Source organism: Heloderma suspectum, chromosome 1, assembly GCF_057233095.1.
Source record: "Heloderma suspectum isolate Gila_16-S chromosome 1, 16-S_ref, whole genome shotgun sequence".
NCBI lineage: Eukaryota > Metazoa > Chordata > Lepidosauria > Squamata > Helodermatidae > Heloderma > Heloderma suspectum.
In genome coordinates this window covers 13452420-13463970 of record NC_139458.1, presented here as the reverse complement: position 1 = coordinate 13463970, position 11551 = coordinate 13452420, and the positions used below count along the sequence as shown (strand labels likewise).

At 44.3% G+C, this 11551-nt stretch overlaps 1 protein-coding gene across 3 annotated transcripts in view; it reads right to left on the bottom strand.

Annotated features, from left to right (window-relative positions):
- The window catches only part of MNAT1 (MNAT1 component of CDK activating kinase), a 166221-nt gene that overhangs the window by 29043 nt on the left and 125627 nt on the right, over positions 1-11551 (bottom strand). The window lies entirely within an intron of this gene.

Sequence of the window (11551 nt, the reverse complement as noted above, 5' to 3'; positions counted from 1 at the left end):
AATGAAAACCACACCACCATCCCTTTCCCCCCTCCACCGATGGAGGATTTATGTTTTTACATTTAAAGCCAGTTATGCAAAGGAACAAAAATACGGCTGTGTTGCCTTCTAGCCTTGACAATGGCTAATCTGTAAATTCTGCATATGTTCAAGTCATTATTTTATTATTAGGAACATTACAAGACTTGGAAACGTTTAGACTCCAAAACCAGAAAAACACATTTCTTGACACTGCATGCAAGCCCCCACGAATTATTTACTTACTAACTACCTGGATTCTTTTTTATGCATTTATGCTATACTGAAAGCCACCGCTAATAAAAACACCACACACACACACACACACACACACACACACACACCAATAGGTCCCTTTTCCAGGCCATACTAGGGTAGCCATTTCAGTTACTCGAGAACCAGCCACTGGAAGGATCATTATTCCATTTATTTGAGGAAAATATGGTACTTCGCTTTAGACCTCCAAACTTGTGATCAAACTAAAGGTTGGTTTACACTGAAGCCTAGTTCATAAACATACCGGGTCAGCCATCGTCTTCACATGCTCGAGGAACAAGCACAGACCTCTCCCCTCCACCACACACACAACAGAATATACTCCATTTGCAAGAGGAATCTTCCTACAGATTAAAAAAAAGATTTCCTCAGGATATGTCACTAAGGAAAACTTAAAACAATGAGGCTCTCATTTGAATGACATGGGCAACTGAATCTTTATGAGAGCTGGAAGCATGCTTTTACTGTAAAAAGATTCTAAAACAACCCATCTCAACATGCAGAATGAGAGAATGAAGACTGTGGACCAACTTTTACCAACTTCGCTTAGTTTCCTAAATATCACATTTGAAAAGAAAAGGCAAGACCCTATTTAGTTTATTCAGATTACATCCCACCATACCATACCCCCCAAAGCAGTTTTCTATTTTTCAGCTGTTCCATCAGGCTGCAGCAGAGGGAGATGAGAAGCAAAACCATTCCATCAGCCCTTATTGAAAGACGAGCTTCATCTAGCTCCTCCTCTCCCTGGTCATTATAAGAATTATTATTTAACTTTACAAATTTGTGCCAAAGTTTGCTCTCTCTTTTTTTTAACACCCCCCCCCATACCTTTTTCATTTTGCATCTTGTCTTTGTAAGCCTGTGGACAGCGACTGCCTTGTTTTTATTGATCTTATATAAGCCACTCTGGGAACTTTTTCAGCTGAACAGAAGGATAAAAATGCTTGAGGTGCAATCCTATTAATTGTGCCCTCGAAGATCAGAAGCCCCTGAATTCGGAGGCTTCCGATCGTCCAATGCAAAGTGGGAGGAGCGGCAGAGGCGATCTTCAACTCCCCATCCTCCCACCCTGCATTTTTCGCTAGACAGACTTTTTTGCCTGTCTGGTGATGGCGCTTTGGAGGGAGAGGGAAGGAGACTGGAAGAGGCTCTGGATAGCTCATCTCCTGACCTCTCTGCTCTCCTCCCCTCCCCACCCACTGAAACACCCCCTTTCCCCTCTCTCCAAGGTGCTTTTCTGACCTCAGAGGGCAGCTGGTGTGGTTCTTTCCGCACCAGCTTCGAGGGGTCGGGGGGGGTCAGATTTCCAACTCCCTCTTCCGAGGTCAGAGGGGGGATTCCCCAGCATCCCATGGCCCGTCAGACAATATCTAGGGCCATAGGATTGCTCCATTACATAGAATAACCACTCATATTCTCCTCAGTGATTCCATGAGTATCACCAGCACAGGGCCATGTCTTCCATATACCAGATGAAGCCCTTTAGTGCAGTGGCTTGTGAATTTTTGGACAGAGGAAAAACTGCACTTCACACAGAATGCTAGTCAGGCCGTTGTCTACTGGCCTGACCCTGTGTCTTCCAACAGTAAGCTTTAGGATGCATTCAATGCTTTCCTGAAATTGCCCTGTTTTTCAGGGAAGCTTGTCCACCACCATTACTTGTCTTCTCATAGAGAAGCCCCTACTAAAACTTCCAAGGAACCATCAGATTCCCTAGAACACGCTGTGAAAACCCTTGCCTCAGTGCAATTTTACCCAGCATTCTGTAGCTTCATTGCATTCTGGCCCTGAATTTCTAACATTTCTGGCGGGGGGGGCGGGGGGAGAGAGAGTTTAATTTTAATAAGCACCACAATTACGCGTTCTATAGGCCCTACTACCTTGACGCCACAAAACACACACATACACACACAAAACCCAGAGACTATTCTAGAATAAAATGGTATAATTACATTTCCTAGTGTGACCTTGTAATCTCTGGAGTATTTACTCTAGACTAAACAACCCCCTTCAGCTGCCCCACGTCTGATTGTCAATGAAAGAAGCTTGTTTGACAACTGCTCAGAGCAGAAACATTTTTTTCCATGATTGCATTTTAAAAAGTGAAGGGGAAGAAAGACATGCACACATTATGGGACAAGTATTCCGAGCACACAGGCTCGTGTTCGATCAGTGAGTTAATTCTGAAGCCAAACGCCAACAAAAACAATTACTATGGACATTCTGCTGTCAGGTCCAGGCTTTTGAGGTTAATTTAGTAGTAACATGCATGGCTGCAGCCAACTTGGAATAAAAGTAACTACACAGTCTAATGTAGGCTTCCTTTTTTGTTCCTTTATATATTTTCCATATTCTTTGGTTTTATAATCCTCCTGAGACTGTTAACAGTTACAGAACCCACACTAGACCCACAGGTGGGCGGACAGGAAGTAAAAAATTCTGTTTCATAAACAGTCCGCTCCTAACATATTCCGCTAACGACCTTGACAGGAGTGCTTCTTGGGGAAAAAAAGAGAACCTCCATATACTACAGGGTGCCGTTTGAAAAGCTCAGAAGACATTTTGCCAAAACATCCAACTTTGCTAAGCAGCGAGGTTTCAGGCTTCCTGCAGGAGGCCACGTTCCTCTCCGTGGTTTTTGATTTAGCTGGACAGCCAGAACTATCTGCTTCCCTCATTATTATATTTATATCATCTATATCTATATCGATACTTCCAAACCACCATACAACTGAGTTAGTAGCATTCCAAACATATTCTCTTAAAAGCAAAATAAATCCACTCCTAGAAATCAATGGTCCTGATCCAGCTCTTGCCATGTGCAGCTGCGCTTTAGCAACAATGAGCGTCCCTGGATGGGGACATGCTAACCCATCTGCTCCAGCAGGCGCATCCAGTCAGTGAGATGGGACCCAGACGAGTACTGCATGCATGCATGCATATTTTTTACTGTTATATCATGGCTAGTGATATTTTACTGCTATTCATTGATTATTAATATTCATATGTCTAATATTTACTATTCTGTAGCACTATTCATATGGAAAGTGTGTTAAAATCTTTGTTTGTTTACCCCAACTGCATTGTGAGGTAGGACAGGACGGAGCAAGAGAAGGAAGGGTTTATGTCTTCCTTGGACTGATCTGGTATGTGGGACAACATGGCAATTGGGGGGGGGGGTCAAGTTGATCCAGGCATAACGTATCTTGGTAACATCAAAATGGTTTCCTGTCCTGGGCTAAATTCCTCTACACATCAGAAATCCACCCCCAAGAACCTATGGGCCAGAGCTGATCAGGTGCCAAACTTTGCTGTATGTGAAAGCATGATTCAAAAGTTGGAAGATATCAATAGCCATTTAGCCCAATCACTTGCTTTGAAAACAACAGCATCAGCATCATCAACAACAGGGCCATCTATCCATTACCCCTACCCCAATGCAACCTATGAATTCAGATCACAATGCACTACAAGCTGGGAATAAGGACACTGGGAAAAATGCGCCTGATGATCCAATAGCTCCAGTTTCCTCAAGCAAGCCAGCCAAATCACATGCTTCAGGAGAAGGCAACATCCCCCCGCCCCATCCAGTGCAAGGGACTCTGGGCTTTGTACAAGGAACCTCACGGTCTAAGGCCCAAGCTGGTGCCCTCCAGATGTGCTGGGACTATAACTTCCATCATTCACGATGGGTGCTGTGGTCCCATACATCTAGAGGGAGTCAGGTTGGGGAAGGCTGGTCTAAGGACCAGGACAGTGTGTTCTCAAGCCTCACAGTCCACGTCAAGCACAGAGGGGAACACGTGTTACATCATCAGGCTTTGGAGCATAGCAAGAAGTATGAAGCTGCTAGACAGGCCAGGCCTGGTATAACTTGCAGGAAGCTGGCCTTTCTTCCATCTTCTGGCCAACACAGCAGGCGCTTTGCTTACTGCACTTCAGACTCCAGCAACTACCCACAGAGTTCCCTTAGTTGCAGCCTGACATTTGGTACAGGGTGACTAGCCATTCGGACCTAGAAACAGAATTCCCTCCTGGTCCCCAAATTCTGGGCAGGAGCTAGCTACAGATCCTTTCCACAAGCACCCTTAACTAGGTGGCAACACCAAACCAATCTGTATTTTGTCCTTAGGCCTGGCAGTTTCTGATGCCTCTGAGTAAAGGACTGATCCGAAAGGACTTCCACTGAGGGGCCCAAAAGGAAATTGTAAGGTATCCTTATAAGTTATCGTTCATAGCAAGTGTGGGCAAACGTCAGGACTGTAGGATGTACTTGGGGGGGGGGGGTCTAAAAACCAGCCAGAGCCAGGTGCAAGGTAGATCCAAAATGGTGGACCAGGGGATGACACTAATTACCTAGCACACCTCAAGAGCCACACACTAGGATGGCCTGCACAAAAAAGTACAAATCTACGTCTGAGATACTACGGACCAGGGATTCTACACACCCTGGCACAGAGCAGTGGGGAGAGAACAAACTTTTCCCACTGTTGCTGTCATTAAACAATTGGGAGTCAGAAACTTTTGCTGATCTACAGCAAGCCATGCAGCAATCTGCCAGCAGATCCCTATTTACCTGCTGCCCTCATCCAATTCTATCTTTTACATTAAGTAAGTGTCTTGGTACCACAATCGTTACAGGGAAACTGTTCTAGAATTGTATACCACATAGGATCATAGAGTTGTAAGGAACCTCAAAGATCATCTAGTTCAACTCCCTGCTAGGTCAGGAAATCCACAGCATCTCTAATAAGTGGCCAATAGTTAGAACTCCGAATGGTCAGAAATTGGATTATCAATGTAAAATTCCTAGCTGTTATTTAATGTGCCCTGTTGATATGCTAATACGGTATACATGCATCTCTTAAGAGAATAATGAACCTAGTCAAATACTACAACACATAAAAGCAGGAGCCAGACTTCTGAAAATATACATAACCAAGGAGTCCAAACAAAGCTTCAGAAAAGCACTTTGAAAACCTACTTAGGTACCATTCCCCAAAGCATTAGATAATTTATGGAAGGTACTTCCTCTTGTACATTGAGAGTTGTTCAAATGCATGTGCATACACTCACAGAAACACACAGTACCACAGCCCGCAGGCTGCACTGCACACCACTCCAGAAGGCCACTCAAAGCTCTGTGCCAGTTTTTGCATCTGCACAGGAATATAGCCTTGGGGAGAGACGGACAGCAAACTCCTGTGCACAAGCAGAACAGCTTTCCATTGTTGCCGGGGGATGTTTGGATTACTGTATATACTCGTGCTGGAGTAAAAGGATACAGAGGCCTTCTGCTGAATCACATTCTGAGCTCCACATCTCTCCAACCCATATATCACACACTATGCTGTGTATGCATTTCACAAGGACACCCGGGAATCATTCAAAGAAGTAGAGAGATGGGTATCCTTTTCTTTTCCTCCTAAGCATGCATATAAAACCTTCAACGTTATAAAAAAGAGGACTGGTGTAGGTTGCCAGATTCAAAGTAAAAGAAAGCTCCAATGTCTCTAAGAACTCTATAGAAAGGAGTGTTTCAGTAGCCATTCCAGGATGTGAGAAAGCAGCATGTGCCAAATTCTCCCTTTGGCTCATGAATGGCCCTAGCATGGGGCTCAGTGAGCCTTTTGCTTCAGGTGGTGGATTGAGAGCGGTGGCAAAACAAGCACACATACCCAATTCAGTTCCTGCCACCATTCTACTTTGGAGCTGGGCTCCCAGCCTACCAGGACTGGATAACCTGCGCTGGTAAGCCAGGGTCAGGGTGTGAGTGAGCAGTGGCAGCATCAGGGTCAGGCACATCAGGGCAATGCCTCAAGGGGGTCTGCCTTTGCTTTCCCATCTCTGGTGGTGGCTTGGCTGGGGCTGAAGCTGCTTTTGCACTACACGTAGCAGACTAGAAGTGCTCCTTGAGCCTGATTTGCTTCTGGAAATCCAGGTAGTGCCTGTGATCAGGATTACTTTTGCTCTGCTTAAGATAGTGCAACAGCTGCATCCACTCATGAAGAGAACTGATCTGGCCACTGCAGCTCATGCCTTATTTGTTTATTTATTACTATTATTTATTGGCCACTTTTAAGCCTTGGCTCTCAGAGCAGCTTCTAATAAAACCACCAAAATATAATTTAAAAAATCCAAATACAGCATACAAATCACAGCAGGCAGTTAAAAATCCAGCATGGGGACAGACATAACGTAACAGACATAATGTGACTAACAGCCTTAGTGGCACCTAGGCTCGATTAGTGCATCAAATTCTATGGGGCGCTGCCTTTGAAAAGTGATCAGAAACTTTAGATGTTGCAGAATGAGGCAGTGAGGGTCTTAACCAGTGCAGTTAGGGAGCTCATGTGGTCTCTCTTATCAAATCAGTTGCGCTGGCTTCCAATTTGTTTCCAAGCCAAAATTCAAAGGGTTCACTTACAAAGCCCAAAAGTAAATTGTTTAGGACCAGGGTATTTAAAGGACCACCTTTTCCCACATGGTCCTGCCTGACCACTGAATTCTTTGGGGGAGGCCATGCTCTATGTCCCTGCACTGATGTGCGGCTGGTCAGTACTGGGGACAGGCCTTCTCTGTTGTGGTAGCCAGGCTCTGGAACTCTTTGCCATAAGAAGTCCATCTGGCCCCTTCTTTCATGTAATTTCTTTGTAAGAGCAAAGCAGTATTATTCTGCAGAGTTTTGGGCCTGTAATATGAATTCATTTTCCATTTGATAATGATGCTGCTCTGCTCAATTGTTTTATGCTGATGTTCTTCTGTCTTTTTTTGTTTTGTTTACTTTTGTCGTTTTTATTAAGCCACAATTATTTTAATTCCATGTAGCTAAGCCTTGGAGGTTCTTCACAACAAAAAATGCAGAGTGTAAATAAATAGCCATGCAACAGCGGAGGCACATTTGGCTGGGATCTTATTCTATAAAATGCTAAGCATATTGATCAAATCTAAGATGAAAGTGTCAACAGAACACCAAAGTCAAATTTTGGATTCCAAAACAGTGCAAGCTGGTTGCTCCAGGGGAAAATATATCTCCTTATGTTGCTAACATAGGAAAACCTCAGCTGCCAACAGGGAAGTCTTGGGAATCTCAATCAGCACTTAGCACTGGGAAAACTCAGCCCTCATTGGCAAAACAGTAACTTGTGTTTCCGTCTCGCCTGGAGCAAATTAATGTAATCGGCAGTGCCAGAGAGAGATGTGCCACTTGAGAGTTACATAGATAGTTTAATCATTATTTTTCTCACAGTAGAAAAGGTTCATGCAGCTATGTTTCTGTATTTTTTTTAATCCTACTTTAAAATTCTTGTTTTCATTTTTTAAAGTGAGAGACAAGAAAGTGACCAAAGATTTCTTTTAGCAATACAGTTGTCTTATTCATGCTTACCACTGCATGTAAACCCTACACACATGGAGCTGAGGCAATATCATACTCACTATCCAGGTGTGCTACCCTTGGGATGTATGAGAATTTTTTTCTTGTTCACAAATCATGCAAACGCGCCCCGTTCACAACCCTGAACACAAACGCGAGCAGGAACACAATTCTTGGGAATTTTTTGCAAATTACCAAAAATTACCATTTTCACACTTTAGCCTATGGGGATAAATGAACATTTTTTTGTCTGGAAAAATGTGCATTTTTAAAAATGTGTGTTTTTCCAATTGGGAACAACTGTGCACTTTAAAATGCACATTTTTCCTGATCAGGGAAAAAAAGATGCTCACATTCAGGAAGGCAAACAAGGCAAAACAAGCTTCGAGGAAAAATTCGGAGAACCTCAATGAACTCAAACATTGCATGTTCACCTATCCCTAGCCTGCCCAGCCTTGCACCTGTGCACTGGACATAACACACATAGAGGGTAATGCACACAGACCCAATCTGCTTGGGGTTAAAGAATGCATAGATTGAGACTCTGTCGGACGCTACACATATACACTGTAATTACATGTTGCATTCAATGTGTGGATTCGAGGTGGAATGGCAGCCAACATTCTTGTATATCTTGTGACGATATCAACCATTTAAACAGTGGAAATGATCCCCTGGACGGCCTGAAAGGCAGCTACACTGGTGGTAGGATGAAGGACATGGATTGCTCACGATGGCATTTACCCAGACTTCTACTGCAATTTAGATTAACCTGCAACTGGCTTAAATACTAAGGGCACACTAAGCTCATCAACTGATGCCTTTCTCCAAATACCAGCTCCATCGAAAGGCTTGGTCGTGATGCTCCAGCTATGGAACACCGTCCCCAGGGAGGTACATGTAGTGCCAACTTCGCTGACTTTACGGTACCAGGCAAAACCCTTTTTATTCACCCAGACATATCCAATATCTTTACAGGAAACTTTATTTTCAGAGTGTTGATTCTTATGTACCCAAAAAGACACCATCCACAGACAAGAGGGAGGTATCAGCAGGCTTGGGGAGCCCGAAAATTTGCAGTACAGAAAACCTTAAGAAAAAATCAGGGCGGGGGAAGAAAAAAAAACCCAAAATGTCTTAGTGAGGACTGAGCAAGCTCAGTGGGCTTGGAATGCTCGCTGACTGCTGAGGGTGGGATCACAGAAAAAACAGGGAAGGAATGAAGTATCCTGGAAAAGGGCATGGCTGGCTGGCTAGAACATTCATAGGAAATAAAAGAGCCATGCTGGAACAGACTGAAGGCCCTTCTAGTCCAGTATTCCGTCCACACAGTGACCAATCAGCTCCCTGTGGGAAGCCCACAAGCAGGACATGAGCGCAACAGCACCCTCCTGCCCATGTTCCCTAGTCATGGAACTGATACTGGAGGTAGCATATCGCCATCATGGCTAGTAGCCACTTGACAGCCTTATCCTCCATGAATTTTTCCAATCCCCTTTTAAAGCCATCCAAATTGATGGCCATCACTATATCTTGTGGTACCAAATTCCATAGTTCAACTATGTGCTATATGAAGAACTTCCTGTTTTCTGTCCTGAATCTCCCACCAATCAGCTTCATGGGATGATGCCATTGGGTTGTTCTATTGTAACAGAGGGAGAATTTTTTTTCCCTATCCACTTTCTCCACACAATGCATAATTTTGTCTATCATGTTCCCCCTTACTTGCCTTTTTTCTAAGCTAAACACTCCCAGACATTATAACTTTTCTTCATAAGGGACTTGCTTCTGAACATTTTGGTTGCTCTTTTCTCCACCTTTTTCCAACTCTACAATATCTTTGCTTAAGTCCAGGGACCAGAAATGTACACAGTATTCCAAATCTCGCCACACTATAGATTTGTATAAGGGCAAAATGATACTGGCACTCCACATTGCAATGATGTTTCATGTTTAATATGGAAGTACTCCAAAAGTTCTCCCTTTCTCACCTTTTGTGGCTGCAGTCTCATTTTTGCACAAGATCTGCAGTTTCCACTCTCTCTAGCTTCAGGGAACCCCTCCAAATTACTCTTCTGCTATGGAATCTCTATGCATCTGCCACAGACCTCCACAGGCTGGAGAAGATTCTGGGGCATATTTTAGGGGTGCACAGAATGTAGATCTGGATCTACGGATAGATCTCTGGGTGGTTTGCAATAGGTATCTGACTTCCAATTATTTAACAATAGCAACAACAAAGTGACTTCCTCCTATATTATACTGCTGAAAAGAAAAAAGCAGGTAACCAGGAGTGGATTTTGCATGGAAGGACTGTGAGCTCCATTCAGTTCTGGGACTCAGAACCAATTCCTGGGCTCAGAACTTTTTAATTCCAAGTGTATGACTTCTGTACCAGGCTCCAGTTGGTGGATCTTGGGGTTCTAGTAAAACAACAAAGTAGAAGTCTGCCCACCCCTGTTGTAGGGAGCACACTCATGGCACACTGGTGCCTCTTGTGCCTCACCGTCACCTTGTGTGAACCAAGAGCATGCCATAGTGTGGATTCAACACTCTGCTAGAGTTGCACATTAAAGGGGCCAAAGATAGACATGCTAAACTTCCAAGAAAGCTTGTTCATCATTACTGATTCTCTCATGGAGGAATGAGAACCCCAGGATTCACTGGAACTCAGGTTGAAAACCATTCCATTAGACCAGTTCGTTGTGCATTCTTTCCTCTTTCCCCCCCCACCCCCCCAACACACTGCTAGTCACAGACTACAGCAAAACTTCATGTCCCTAAAATAATATTATAACCTGATTACAACAATTTATTGCTTACCAGACAGTTTCCCAAAGCGATGTGCAGACTTCAGCTGCTCCAACTCTCAGGAGCAAAGGACTCCCCCACCCTCTCTCTTTTTTTTTTTTTGCTGCCAATGCAGTGTCTTACTTTTGTCCTGCAGCTTTCTGAAAATTTACTTCTGGTAGCGTTTTCTATTGATTTTCAAGACACCGTTTATTACTTTCAGGGCATTCCATGAGATGAATCCTTCAAAAATATACTGGCCTAATATCATTCACAGCACCCTTGCTAGAGCCTTCTCAGCAAAACCGCTGCACCTTTCACTGAATAGCTCCAGCCAGGTGGGCAGGGACAGATGCTTCAGACATTAAGTACCAGTCCCTGGATGATGAAGCCAGTGTGGTGTAGTGTTTTGAGCAGGGGTAGGCAAGATGATGCCTTCCAAATATTCAGGATTACAACTCCCGTAATCCGTGACCACCGGCCATGCTGGTTGAGTGCCAGACTATGTCCAGGGGGACTCAGGTTCAAGTCCCACTCAGCCATAGAGCCACAGTGCAGAGGCCCACAGAGCTTACATACAGGCAGTGTGTGACTTATTTTCCCCCAGTGGTGCAACACAGAAGGCCCCCAAACATCTGCCAGAACAGCAGCGATGGCAGCACCTGCCCACCCACATTTTAATCTGCTGAATTTTCCCCAAGGCAGGGAGTTCAGCCAATCTGATGCCATCCAATGCAGGCACCAGGCCGGGGGCAGGGGGAGGCCAAGATGGAGGGGGCCTTGGAAGGCACCTCGCCTGGGTGCCCCTCAAACTTGGCAGCACTTCTGTTTCCCCCTCAAAAGAGAATCCTGCTGCACTGAATATAAGGCTGCTTTTGAAACTCAGAGAGGGTATTTCAAAAAGCAGATTGTGATGCACGATGTGTCCAAATGCATACCCCAGGAAGCCCTTGTACCTATTTCTTTTTAAAAGAAACCACCTCACAGAGATCCTTTTATTACATTTTCTGCCCACCCTTTGTCAAAGGAGCTCAGAGAGGCATGGATAGTTTCTCCCCCATTTATCCCCATGATGACCTTGCAAGTTAT